The 13,595-nt window shown below is 44.1% G+C and overlaps 1 long non-coding RNA gene across 1 annotated transcript in view; it reads left to right on the top strand.

The window, feature by feature from the left end:
- The window catches only part of LOC103163968, a 51,231-nt gene that overhangs the window by 5,449 nt on the left and 32,187 nt on the right, over positions 1-13,595 (top strand). Inside the window, exon 2 of the long non-coding RNA XR_004770024.1 lies at positions 6,630-6,691. This is a non-coding gene — a long non-coding RNA (uncharacterized LOC103163968). The remainder of the gene's footprint in view (positions 1-6,629; positions 6,692-13,595) is intronic.

Below are 13,595 nucleotides of genomic sequence, written 5' to 3'. Positions count from 1 at the left end.
CGGAAGAGCAAGGGTTTTGTTTGGGACCTGATATATTTCTGAGGCCAGGCATAGTCTCCTGTAGATAAGTGTTCAACAAATATTTGCCTTATGATTGAATGAAATACTACAGCATAATACAGAGAGGCCAGCACATGATGGGCAGAGAACAGTTGCTCAATAAATGCTAGTTCCTCTATCTAGCAGTATTTTAATAACCATTTTTCATATAGAGAAGCTGAGGTCCAAAGCTGTTAGGTGACTTGTCTGAAACCATACAATGAGTCACTGTTAGAGCTGAAAATAGAAGTGACCAGTTTTCAGATAGGATTGTCACCACACTTGATAAAAATTTCATATTTCATACTTAGTTCCCACTCTGTTGAGAAGTTTTATACTTGTGGGTAGTCTTTCTTTGCCCAAACTAATGCTCATAATTCAACACTTATAGTTCACTTGTAAATTTAAGTCTTCCAAAACATCCACAATGATGTTAATGGTTAGTGTTTAAACTTATAGCATCTCCCCTCAATTCATTTTGCTTGGGAAAATAAAACAAAGATTTATATTCCTCTTCAGATGTACATGGTAATAAACTTCTTTGTCATGGTCTTAAGGGTTAAAGCCAGTTCCTCACATTTGATAAGTAAGCCCTCTGTTGAAAAATAGCATCCCTAGCTATCCCTCACCAGTTATCCATGGTGATCAATGCTTTTCCTCAGTGTTGTTTGCAGAACTCTTTAAGACAGGACCTCGCCGGGCGTTGGTGGCTCACGCCTTTAATCCCAGCACTCGGGAGGCAGAGGCAAGCAGATCTCTGTGAGTTCGAGGCCAGCCTGGTCTCCAGAGCAAGTGCCAGGATAGGCTCCAAAGCTACACAGAGAAACCCTGTCTCGAAAAACAAAACAAAACAACAACAACAACAAAAAGATCAGGACCCCGCTACAACCTATACATTTCTCATTGCCAAAATCAAAGTTTGGTTTGGTTTAATTTTTTTTCCCCCAAGACAGTGTTTCCTTGCATAGCTCTGTAGACCAGACTGGCCTCAAACTCAGAAACCCACCTGCCTCTGCCTCCAAGTGCTGGAATTAAAGGTCTGGGCCACCACCGCCCATCCAAGATCAAAGTTCTAGTGATATCTGTGAACTGAGGTTATAAGGCATGTAGGTTTAACTATAAAAACAACAGAAATCAGTGGCTATGATGATTGTGCTTATTTAATTACTGTACATTGATTGTACTGTGAAAATATCACACTGCCCTTCACATATATAATTATTGCACGTCAGGTTTTAACTCAGAATCATTTTAGAGATGATTTAATCAAAAGATACAAAATATGCCTCAAAAACACAAGTTTCAGAAAACCTGTGAGTTGAAAAGATGGATCTAGAAGGTTCCTCCCTCCCTCTCTCCCTTCCTCCTTCCCTCCCAAGCTCTGTTTGCTCATGGGCACTGTGCTTAGAACCTGGTAGAGATTTTGAGTCCTGGAAACCAAGGAGGCAAAATCCTGTGGCAGACCTGAGGTAAAAAGAATTTCACTGGGCCAACATGAATGGTGTAACTGTGGGACAGAAAAATAGCATTTTAAAGATGCAGTTATAGGGGATAAGAAAGTAGGGTGAGTGGCATAAGATGAGAACTGCAGGACCCCCTCTTTACCTTGTGTGGACTGCCACTCACACTACAAAGAAGGAGTAATAACGATACTCAGAAAGACAAATGGGAAAATTGTCTTGGGACGTAGTCCCGGAGTTTCCTAAGGCCTCCCAGGAGAATTAAGACAGAGTCAAAGGGCATCTACTCCCAACATCAGCAACACTCTCCACCTGGACACAGTCACGCCTGAAGCGTGGGTATATGTAGATCCTCAGATGACCTAAGATGACTACTGGAAGGCCTGGAACCATAAAGCTTGGTGTCCTGGAGTGAAAAACTATACTGATAACAGGCCTTCATTCCTGGCCCTGAGCAAGTTTGTGGATTTCCTCCAATGCATTTTCCTTCCCAGGCCATTGAGTAAATCAGCATCTGGTGTCTACTGTAACTATTGTTATGTGTGTTATTTATTGGACTTTAAAGGTTACATTTTCCTAGCCAGGTGTTGTGGCCCATGTGTCTAAACCCAGCACTCAGGAGGCAGAGGAAGGTGGATCTCTTCGAATTTAAGACCAGCCTGGTTTACAGAGTGAATTCCAGGATAATCTGGGCTACACAGTTAACCATGTCCAAAAAACAAAAGAAAAAAACCCAATGTGTGTGTGTGTGTGTTTGTTTGTGTGTGTGTGTGTGTGTGTGTGTGTGTGTGTGTGTGTGTGTCTTTGTGTGTGCACACACATGCATGGCTGTGCACATGCGATGGTATGTGTGTGGAGGCCAGAGGACAAGTGCTTTTACTCAGTGAACTAGCTACCCTGATACACAACTTTTTGGTTTTAGAGACAGTCTTGGTATGTAGCCATGAACGGACTTGGGCTTTTGTCAGTCCACCTGCTGCAGTATCTCGAGTGCTGGGATTTCAGGGGTGTGCTACCACACCTGGCTTTGCATTATCTTGAAGAAAAACAGCTTTAGGAACCTTGGTGATATTTTCACTGTTGCCCCTTAAACTGTGCTAGACTGGCCTCTGCATACCAGAACCACCTGGGCAGCTTTTAAACAATCCCACAGCCTAAAACCTAACTCAGAAGAACAAAAACAGGCTATATAGGCATGCCACCTGGAATAATATGTTTTCATCATGCCCGGACTGTACTTGTTGCACATTGGAATCATCTGGAAACCTATTTTAAACAACTGGGAGCTGTGTGTGGTGGTGTACTGCTTTAATCCCACAACCTGAGTTCCATCCCTAGGAGCCACCCATGTGGTAGAAGGAGAAAATTAGTTTCTGTTGCCTTCTGACCTACTCATACACATCCCCCATAATACTAGTATTTAGTAATTGAAAAAAAAGTCACCTTGTTGGTATAGGCCTAAATTGAGGCTACCCAGAGTCTGAAACAGGAAGGTCAAAGGGATAATGGGGTCTGCCAGGCAGAGTGGTACACATTTGTAATCCCAGAATTTAGGTGGCTGTGGGGGAACTTCTGTAAGTTTGAAGCTAGCCTGAACTGTATAACAAGACTCTGTCTCAAAGGAAATATATATATTCAAGGCTTGCCTGGGCTACAGAGTTGTTTGGCCTAATTTGATACTCTTTCTCAAAGTGAAAAAAGAAGTAGCTACACATCTCAAGGTTAGAGTGCTTGCACAGCACACGCCACAGGGACTAAGTTCAATCTCCAGTGATATGAAGGCAGGTGGGTAGATAGAGGGATAGATGATAGACAGATAGATGGAGACTGATGCCTGGCTTCCACTCCCAGACTTCTGGATGCGACTGGTATAGGCTATATCCTGAATATCAGGATTGAAAAAACCCCAGGATCCAATTTGTATCCAGGATTGAAAATAAATCCAATTAGCTAACCCTTGTCAATTTCTGCTTGAGTCCCTAAAATCTCCATGCCTTTCTCAATAAATATTTCCCTGTATGGTTTGCATTCTGTTTCTCCTGCTGAAGCCCTGCCTCCCTTTCACCTAGAATACAAAGTGAAATTTGTCCTCTGGTAAGGAGAGTATCTGCAATACTAGCTTGAGGACAAGATTCATTTCCCGCTCCAGCAGGCGGTTTGCCCCCAGCTGAAGTGCTGGTGAAGAAGGAGGAGTGGGAAACAGGGCTTCAAGGCTGGAGGAAGAACTCTCCAAGGCCCCAAGGGAACCCTTTTTCTCCCAGTTTGCAGAAAGTCACCGTGGCATGTGGACAAAGGAAGTATTAATAACTTTTGTGAAGACATACTTTGCGAAGCTTCATCAACCACAGCCAGGGCTGTCTGTTCTACAGATGGCCAGCTTCTGCATTTTGAATGACAGCTTCTGAAGCTGGTACAGTTCTCATCCCTAAAGCAGAAACCCCCAACTAGAGGGAAGAAATGGTCTTTAGGCCAGAGGTCAAAAGCTGCTACCCACGTATTGGCCATAGACCAAAAAAAAAAAAAAAAAAAAAAAAAAAACAGTCATTGGGGGTGTGATCTCTTTTGGAGTGAAACTAAACTAAAGGAACATTACAGTGTCATCCCAAACAGGACTTTAGTGGTATGAACTAGCCATAGCTCTCCCACTCAGCCAGAGACTTTGGATTGATATTTATGTGTTGTGGGTGGTGTTAACTTCCTTCTTTGTAACTTGTGAAGCCAGAGGTAGGGCCAAGCTTTTCTTTTACTTCTAACAAATCTGTCTCTAAAGTAGGAGTCTTGGCTAAGTACTCCTATAGTCCTAGCATTCAGGAGGCTGAGGCAGGAGTTCAAGGTTAGCCTGGGCTACATAAAGAGCTCAAGACCAATCTGAACGACTGTGTAAAACCTAGCCTCAAAAATGAAAAAGAAGCCTGGTGGCGGTGGCACACACCTTTAATCCCAGCACTCAGGAGGCAGAGGCAGGTAGATCTCTGTGAGTTCGAGGCCAGCCTGGTCTACAGAAAGAGTTCTAGAACAGTCTCCAAAGCTACAGAGAAACCCTGTCTTGAAAAACAAACAGACTTTAATCAACCATTTAATGCTCAATCTATAAATGTTTGCTGTTTTGTTACAATCATCTTTAAAATAAAATATATGAGTATATGCAATAAAAAGTAAAACAAAACAAAAAAAATCCCAAGCAAAGAAAGTCCCTGCACCCCAAGAGAAGAGCACTAACAGGCCCACACAGCCACCACCGCACTGTGTTTTTGTCATCCTCCTTTGGGACCCCTGGAGTCCAGTCTGCCTGGAGGCAGCGACTTCCAGTGCTCAGTCTCATCTCGGTGACCTCTGCAGGGACACTCATGTGCCTAGGATGCAAGCCCCTGTACTAGTTTCCTAGGACACCCACAACAAACAACCAAAAAGTGTATGGCTTATATATCAGAAATACATTCTCTCGGCGTGAGTAGGGCTGCTCTCCCTCTGAGAGCCAAAGGGAGAGACTCCTTTCAGCCCCTTGCATCTTCTGATGGCTCCAGGCAGTTCTTGGCTCTGGCTTCATCGTTCTAATCTCAGCTTCTATCTTCACGTAGCCATCCTCTCCTCTTCGTACCTGTTCTCTGTGTATTGAGGACACATGTCACTCGATTTAGGACCCACCAAATAATCCAGAATGGCCTCAAGATTCTGCACTGTCCACATCTCCAAGAGACCTTTATTTCCAGTTTGGCCACCTTCACAGATTCTAGATCAGGGCTTCTACGTGTCTTTCAGGGGTAGGATTAATCCTGCCCCTCACTCCAAATATCAAAGAATGGAGGGTTGTACAAAATTCTACCTGTCCTTAAAGTTCAGGTGCTGCAGGTGTCACAGCACCCAGCTCCTCCACAGGCCTTCTCTTTCCTCCTCTTGTGCCCTGCTTTTCTCCCTCCTCACATCTGGATCTCCAGCATCAGACTGCCTGAGGAGGACCAGTCAGATAGGCTATCAGGTAGAGGTACCTGCACTCAGGCCAGAGACCTGAATTCAATCCCAGGACTCCTTAGGTGGCAGGAAAGAACTGACCTCCAGGAATTGTCCTCTGACCTCTCTCTACAGGCACTGTGGCATGTATATGGCTGCACTAAGACAGGTATACACATGTACATATGCATGTGCACACACACACACACACACACACACACACACGCACACACACACACGCATACACACATACACACAAGAAACCCATAACAATGATTTTATTTACAGAGTTAGCTTTAAAAAAAGTTAATTTCTGTCCATTCTGTGTCGGCCCCCACTGTCACTGTTACCAACAAATCTGGCTTCCTGGGATCATGTCTAGATATGTGTAGTTTAAATTGTATTCCTGGGAGATTTTTAAAAAATATATAATTTTAGGTTTTTATTTTTGTTTTGTTATGTGTTTTTCCTGTGTGTGTGTGCGTGCATGTGTGTGTGCTTTGTGTGTGTGTGTGCTTTGTGTGTGTGTGTGCTTTGTGTGTGTGTGTGTGTGTGTGTGTGCCTAGTGCCCACAGGAACCAGAAGAGGCCGTTGGACACCTTGGAACTGTAGTTATGAATGGTTATGAGCCACCACGTGATTGCTGGAAGCTGAATCTTGGTCTTCTGCATGAATAACAACTGCTCTTGACTGCTGAGCTATCTTTCCAGGAGATTCTAAAATATATGAAGTGCCACCTAACCCTTTGCCACATATCCTTTCTGTATCTCTAACATCTTACCTTGCATTAAGCCGATGGGTGGCAGGATTTAAGTATGAGGGCTATAAAGTCAGAGCACTGGAACTCTGCTGCCCGCTAAATCTACCCTGTCACGCACTTGCAATGTGACTAAACCTTTCCTGAAGTCACTCCATCTGCTTCCTCAGGGAAGCAGGGATCACTAGAGTACCTGCTTCCTACGGCTATGCTGAGAAATACACCAAATAAAACATTTAAATGGTTTACAAGAGGGTCTGGCTTATGGTACAATCCCCAAATTTTCAGCTGACATGCAAGAGGCTAATTTGATCACTGTACTATTGGACCCTCCCTCCCAGGAGCTTTACTCTGATCTTCCTGCCATCAGTGGTGGTTAACATTGATACAATCTTTTTTTTTTTCCTTCTCCATGCTGTGCTAAGTTCTGTACTGCTGGCCCTCCAAACTCTGGTTCCGTATCTGTGGACTCAGCCCACCATGGATGGTAAGTAAATACGTATGTGTAAGAGCAGTTGTGTCTATCCTGGACATAAACATCTGTTCTTTCCCTTTGTTGTTCTCCAAACAAAACAGTATAACAAGTATTTATTAAACATTTACATTCTATCAAGTAGTACAACTAATCTAGAGATGACCTAAATTATAAAGGAAGATGCATTTTGTTCTGTGCAAATACTGTACCATTTTAGATAATGGACTTGACCATCCTCAATTTGATAGCCAATAGGGTCTTAGTAATCTTTCACCTAATGGATAAGGAGACAGAGAGTCAGACAGTGTGATGGATAAACTTGGTTGTCAACTAGATACACCTGGAAAGAGGAAACCTCAACTGAAGAATTGCCTCCATCAGACTGGCCTGTGGGCAAATTTGCGGGACAGGGATTTCTCTACATTGTTAATTGATGTAGGAGGGTCCATCCCACTGTGGGAAGTGCCATCTCTGAGCAGGAGGGCCTGATAGGTAGCTGGCCTTAGCCTAAGAGTAAGCCAGTAAGCAGCAGTCCTCTGTGGCATCTGCTTCTGGTTCCAACCTTGAGTTCCTGTCTTGGCTTCTCTTCATGATGGACTACAAACTGTAAGATGAAATAAACCCTTTCTTCCCCAAGTCTGCTTTTGGTCATGGTGTTTGGCACAGCAACAGAAAGCAAACAGGAACTAAAACAGATGGGTTGGACACGCTGCTCAAGTCTACAGCCAGTGGACCTGGAAGTGAGAATAAGTGTTGGTTTGGGTCCCACCTCTGACAATACCCTGTTATTCTTTGTCATCCCAAAGGCTTTCTTTGCCCTTTTCTTCTGGCCCAGTCAGCTCTGAATCGTAAACCTCACACTGACACATAGTTTTCTTACAATAGTTCATCTCTTGTGATCTCCAAGGCCGTGCTTTTCCATCACCCTCTTGGTCTGCTCCCTCCAGGGAAAAGTCCTCTTTTCAGAGGTGTTGAACCTGACAATACTTCTCCATTTTCCTGTGGCATGTACCTTCCTCCAAATCGAATTTCCACCTTCAACACCTCTGTACAGAGGCCCCTTACACCAGCACTCCAGCTGGTCTCTCCCATGCCCAGGTACACTCTTGTGTAGTGAGAAGTCGAGGCTTTATTTCCCCTCTCTACAGCTCCTCTGGGAAGAATCCACAGACCTAGGTGCCAACAGTAGCCAAACCACCCGCCTTCTGTTACATCCAAGGTCTTTTGACCACCTCTGGCCTGTCCTTCCTCCCGGTCAGGACATTTCTCAAACAGACCCCCTCTGTTGCTCAGTGCTCATTTTTTTTCTCACTGGCTCAGGGCATAGGGCTTACCACCAGGCACACAGGCCTTATCTCTGCACAAATACATCCTTTTTCTCCAGGACTGGTTCTCACCCAATCAGTAATCAGAGTAAACTTCCTTTGACAATTTACTGAACAAACATTTACTGTGTAACTGCTCTAGGTAGGGTTCTGGGTAAGCCTATAAGGAGACTAAACCCAGTCTATGCCCTGAGGTGTCTCACTCTGGTAGACAGGAAGCACAGACATGGATATGTGTATGGTGCTCTATGGTGGTCCACCCACCTTTCCCTAACCTCAGTTCTGCTCTTTGCTCACTTTCTTATATTGGTGCAAGCTGGTTACCCTTTCAGACCCTGAATTTCCTTAGCTGTGCTTGGGAATGATACTGTGTAAGTTTGTTGTTGAGAATTAACAAAGATAAGGCGCATGAAGGGTGTGGCAGGGCACCTAAGATAGGGACACTAGATCCAGGAGCCAAGAACCGGTGCCACCGTTTAGATATAAACCAAGAAGTTCCCACCTGCTGGAGGGCCAGCCAACCAGGCAGTCAACTGAATGTGTTAAAAAGCAATGTGTTTGTCTGTGTTTGGGGTAAGGTGGAGCCCACGACTGAGGCAATGAAACATTACCCCTTAGTTAACCAGTGTGAGTGGGTGGTGGCAAGATTAGCTGCAAAGTGTCTGTACAAGACAAGAAAACATTTTAGGATAAGACTGTTTCCCAGGTAAATGCTAACTCTGTGGGTAGTCTATCAAGGAGAGACCACTGCAGGCCTGGAGTAGCTGGGTAACTTCTCACTGTTGAGGAGTCAGCATGCAAAATCACAGCACCCCAAGCAAAGCCATCATCAACACTTGAAATCACAAAGTGAAAACAATTTCTTTCCTCTGCCCCTCCAGCACAATAAGCAACCAAGGTGGCCTACTTCTAAGCATCCGTGTTTGGTTTTTCCTTCATTCTCTGGCCTGGATTTGCAGGGAACATGGGAAGGAAGAGGAGAGATGGGACTAGAAAAGTCTGGATGGTTGAGCCTCGTGGCACAGGCCTATAATCCCAGTTTCTCTGCAGGCTGAAGCAGGAGGGACACAAGTTCAAGTCCTGCTCGCGCTATAGAGCAAGCTCGAATTCAACTTGAACTTGTCCTTGTCAGTGAGACCTTGTCCTGAAATAAAAAGCTAGAGGAACTCATGAGTGTCCACCTCTGTTGCCGAATATTTGTTTACACTGTAAAGATGTACCTCTGCCTAAGGCACCTTCTGATTGGTTTAATAAAGAGCTACATGACCAATAGCTAGGCAGGAGAGAATAGGAGGGACTTCTGGGCAGAGAGAGAGAAACTGGGAGGAGGAATCTAGGCATGAGATTTTACCAGCAGATTTGGAGCAAGTTTGATGTGCCATACTAAGAAGAGGTAACTGAGCCACATGGCTGAACATAGATTTTTAAATATGGGTTAATTAAGTTATAAGAGCTAGATAGGAGTAAGGCCAAGCTTTCAAAATTAACAATAAGTCTCCAGGTCATTATTTGCAGGCTGGCAGATCAAAGATAGTCTGAGAAGAAAGCTTGCTACCCTCCTTGGGAATTCATAAAAAGTTCTTGGTGGTGGTGGTGGGTGTGTGAGTGTGTGTCATTTTCTTCAATGTAGCCACTGGTAGGGTAGCCACACTTCTGTAAAAATTTAATATGCAGCTGCCCTGGTTAGGGTTCTGCTTAGGCTATGAACAACCCTAGGTAGGGTTTTGCCTATGATTCTGTAAACAGCCCTAATGAAACTCACTGGATTACCGAAAAACAAACAAAACAAAATAACACTCAAAATAACACAAACAAAAAAGATATGAAGATAAGAGAGGGATTAAATGGGAAGAGTATTATCTGGAATGAGAGAGTCACATTGTACGTGAATATGACCAAAATATATACATGTATAAAAATGTAAGTTAGCCCAATGTTGTATATAATTAATGTCTACTAATAAAAAAATTCTTTAAAAAAGATGGCTGCGGGTATTATTTAGTGGTAGAGCACTTAATTGCCCCAGGTTTCAATCCTCAGTACCATGGGGAGAAGAGGCACTAGGGGACACAAGGAGAGATCGGAATTGGAGAGCTATGCCAGCTGTCATCTGACTTCACATGGAAAAGGATGCTAACTATCCCACTATTGGAGGAATATTCTAGGGAAGGACACCAGAAAGGCATGAGGTGTGGCCATGACCATGAGCTTTGGTGTGTGGCAGACCTTGATTCTCATCAGGCCTTCAGTACAGGCTGGCCATGTGATCTTGGGGAAGTTACTTTATCTTTTTCAAAAAATGTTTATTATGAAAATTTTAAATATGCTGTATTTCAATCATGTTTCCCCACTCCCTCTACTCATTCCAGATCCTTCCTGCCTCCTTACTCATACAAATTTATGTTTTTTTCTCTCTCTCTTGAAAGGAAGGAAGGAAGAAAGGGAGGGAGGGAAGGAAGGAGGGAGAGAGAGGGGAAGGAGAAAGAAAGGAAGAAAGAAAGAAAGGAAGAAAGGGAAATTCAAAACAAACAAACAAAAAACAAACGGTAAGACAAAAAAAAAAAAAAGCCAAAACAAAACAAAAGCACACAAAAACCATGAAGTCTCTTGGAAATGAGGCCTGCCCTGGAGTGTGGTTGCTATACTCAGTGACACCCAGCAGGTGTCAATTGCAAACAGCTTCTTGGTTAGGGACCTTTGTATCCACTTCCTCTTCTCAGTGTTGGGATCTTGTCCGTCTGACCTGTGCAGGTCTTGTGCATACTGCCAGTTTCTGCGAATTCATATGTGTATCAGGCCTGTTGTGTCTGGAAGACAATTTTTCCTTGGAGTCATCGCCACCTCTGGCTCTCACAATTTTGCCACCTTCTCTTCCAAATAGATCCCTGAGCCCTGGGGAGAGGGGTTTGATGAAGACACCCCATTTAGAACTACTTCAAGGTCTCTCACTCTCTGAACATTGTCAATTGTGGGTCTCTGTTAATTTCTATCTACTGCAAGAAGAAGATCAGGGCTGTGTGATGCTCTGTTCGATGGGTATAGCAATAAGTCATTAGTAGTCTTTTTATTTCTATGTGTCTTAGCAGAATAATAAAATTAGGTTTCCCCTAGGTCCATGACCTATCCAGTCTCAGATTCTTGGCCACATTAGCAGTGTTAGGTATGGGTTCCATCTCATGGAGTGGACCTTAAATCCAATCAGAAAGTGGTTGGTAACTTCCATTAACATTAATACTTTTATCTTTTTTTACCCTCAATTTCTTCAGTCCAAATGAGGATAAACTTCTTAGAATCTGTAAAGACTATTAATTGCACAACACAATATAGACAGTGATGAAGTTCCTTTCCTCCCTTTTGAACTTCTAGGAATGCCCTAGAAATATAGAATTGACTGTATTTAGTGTCTAGCTCTGTCCCTGCCAACCCATGGTTAAATTAGGATGAAACTATCTATGCTTAAAATTCTAAGTTTCTCTGGTAAATGCAAGTGGACTTGGGCATATCAGTTCACTGTCATGGCTTTTGGAAGGCTATACTCAGTGGCTCCTGGTGCAAAAACCTGTTAGACCAATAGGCAGAGAGATGAGGGGAGGCCCAGCGTCCTTCTTTCATTGCCCAGGGTGCTCAGATCTGGGTTCTGTCCATCATTCCCTTTTCCTTTGGTGATGGTAGTGAGACAGGTGACTTCAGTAGAGAAGAGAGAGGAGCTGGCTGAACTCACAGAGCTGACTGTTCAGGAAGGTACCTAGTTTAACTGGCTTGGGAAAGGACACTACAGTAGCAAGATGTCTGAGGGCCAGGGCTCTCAATACATTATTAGACATTGCCCACTCTGGATGTCCATAATCAACAAGATTTCCATTGATGAGGCTGTGTTGGTCTGTGGAGGCTGAGGATCCCTGGCAATTTGTCAGCAGTGTTCAGGGTAGTTGCACTATGTAGCTGAAGATGAGGACCAGTGATTCTGAAGCAGGTGACATAGGCCTACCTGTTTCTCTGAATGGAGCTCCTTCCTGAGGAAGGAGTGTACTGGAAACTTAATCCCCTAAGGTGACAGTATTGAGAAACTGAATCTTGAAACTGTTTTTATTATTTTTTTTCTTTTGTGTGTGTGTGTGTGTGTGTGTGTGTGTGTGTGATGCCACACAATCTTGCTTCCCTCCTGACCTATTTAAACCATAGCAGCCTGAGTGATGTTTTTTGTTTTTTGTTTTTGTTTTTTTTTTTTTTGTTTGTTTTTGAGACAGGGTTTCTCTGTGTAGCTTTGGAGCCTATCCTGGCACTCACTCTATAGACCAGGCTGGCCTCAAACTCACAGAGGTCCTCCTACCTCTGCCTCCCAAGTGCTGGGATTAAAGGTGTGCTCCACCACCTCCCGGGCTGAGTGATGTTCATATATAGAACTGCATCCCACCCTTGCTCATCCTGCTTCATGGTTTCCAATGTGTCACATTCCAATCTCTTCACCAGGGGCAACAGGCTGCAGGGGCTGACCTTTCTGTTCCCATTCCCCTCATTTGTACTCTTCTTTCCACGAGGAACTTTGGGTCCCTCACACTGAGCTACTACTCTTGATTCTTTTTCAAATAAAAATTTAGTATAATGTACAACAGACTTCAAGACAGGTGGCAAAGATGCCATGGCAGAGAATCCAGATGCTTAAGGAGGAATAGAACCCAGGGCCCTGGTTGTCACCTCAGCTGTAAGGAACAGCTCACTTTTTGCCACATTTCTTGGGTCCACCTGTAACCTGAAGGACCTTCTCTGTGGCCCGTACTTTTAGCTCCTAGAGTGTCTTCCGTTACAGTTTCTGTTTGAAAACCTCATCTTTATCACGTCTCTCTGGCCTGCTTCTTGGACCTTTTGGGAGCATCTTGCTACCTTCTTGGCCCAACATGGCACTTGTCACCCCTCCCCCAGACTCTGATTCTGAACTTGGCCCTGTGGCTGGGGCCATAACTCAGTGAGTGGGAGAGCACTTGCCTAAGCCCTGCCTACAGCTTTGGTAGTCTCTGTGCCTAGACCTGGGTATTCCCTTCTAGCTTAGGTTGTGCATGGCTCCTTCTCTTTCTCTGGACCACAGAGGTAGCCTTCTCTGAGAAACATTCTCTCACTCATTCTCCACACCTTGCCTGGCTTTCCTTGTGTCACTGAAAAGGTTCTCTTCTAAGAGAGTGAGTCCCTGAGAACAGGGAGCTCCGTCATGGTGCCTGTCACCGAAGGATTCTATGTAGCTACTGGTTAGACAAATGAGCAAATAAGCATACAGAAAAGGTTTCTGCGGAAGAGGCTGTGTTTTCATGTCCACAGACACGTGTACAATGCACATGGTGGGAGGTCTGGAGTGGAAATGGACAATGGTACAATGAAAGAGGGCATTGAAGGAGAAGGGGAAAGGACTGTTACTGAACTGTGCCACACACTGTTCCATAGCTTTTAGTACATCCAGTCCTTACAATAACCCACTGGGCACTGTGAAGAAAATTCCAAGGATCCAAGCGATCATAGAACCAGGATCTTAGGGATGGGATCTGACTTTATTGTCTTGATTGTAAAGATAAAGAAACTGAATCTTAGAGAAAGAAATGGCT

This window comes from Cricetulus griseus, chromosome 5 (assembly GCF_003668045.3).
Source record: "Cricetulus griseus strain 17A/GY chromosome 5, alternate assembly CriGri-PICRH-1.0, whole genome shotgun sequence".
In the NCBI taxonomy this organism is placed as follows: Eukaryota; Metazoa; Chordata; class Mammalia; order Rodentia; family Cricetidae; genus Cricetulus; species Cricetulus griseus.
The sequence above is the reverse complement of the archived record's forward strand: the minus strand, read 5'-3'. Positions and strand labels throughout refer to the sequence as shown.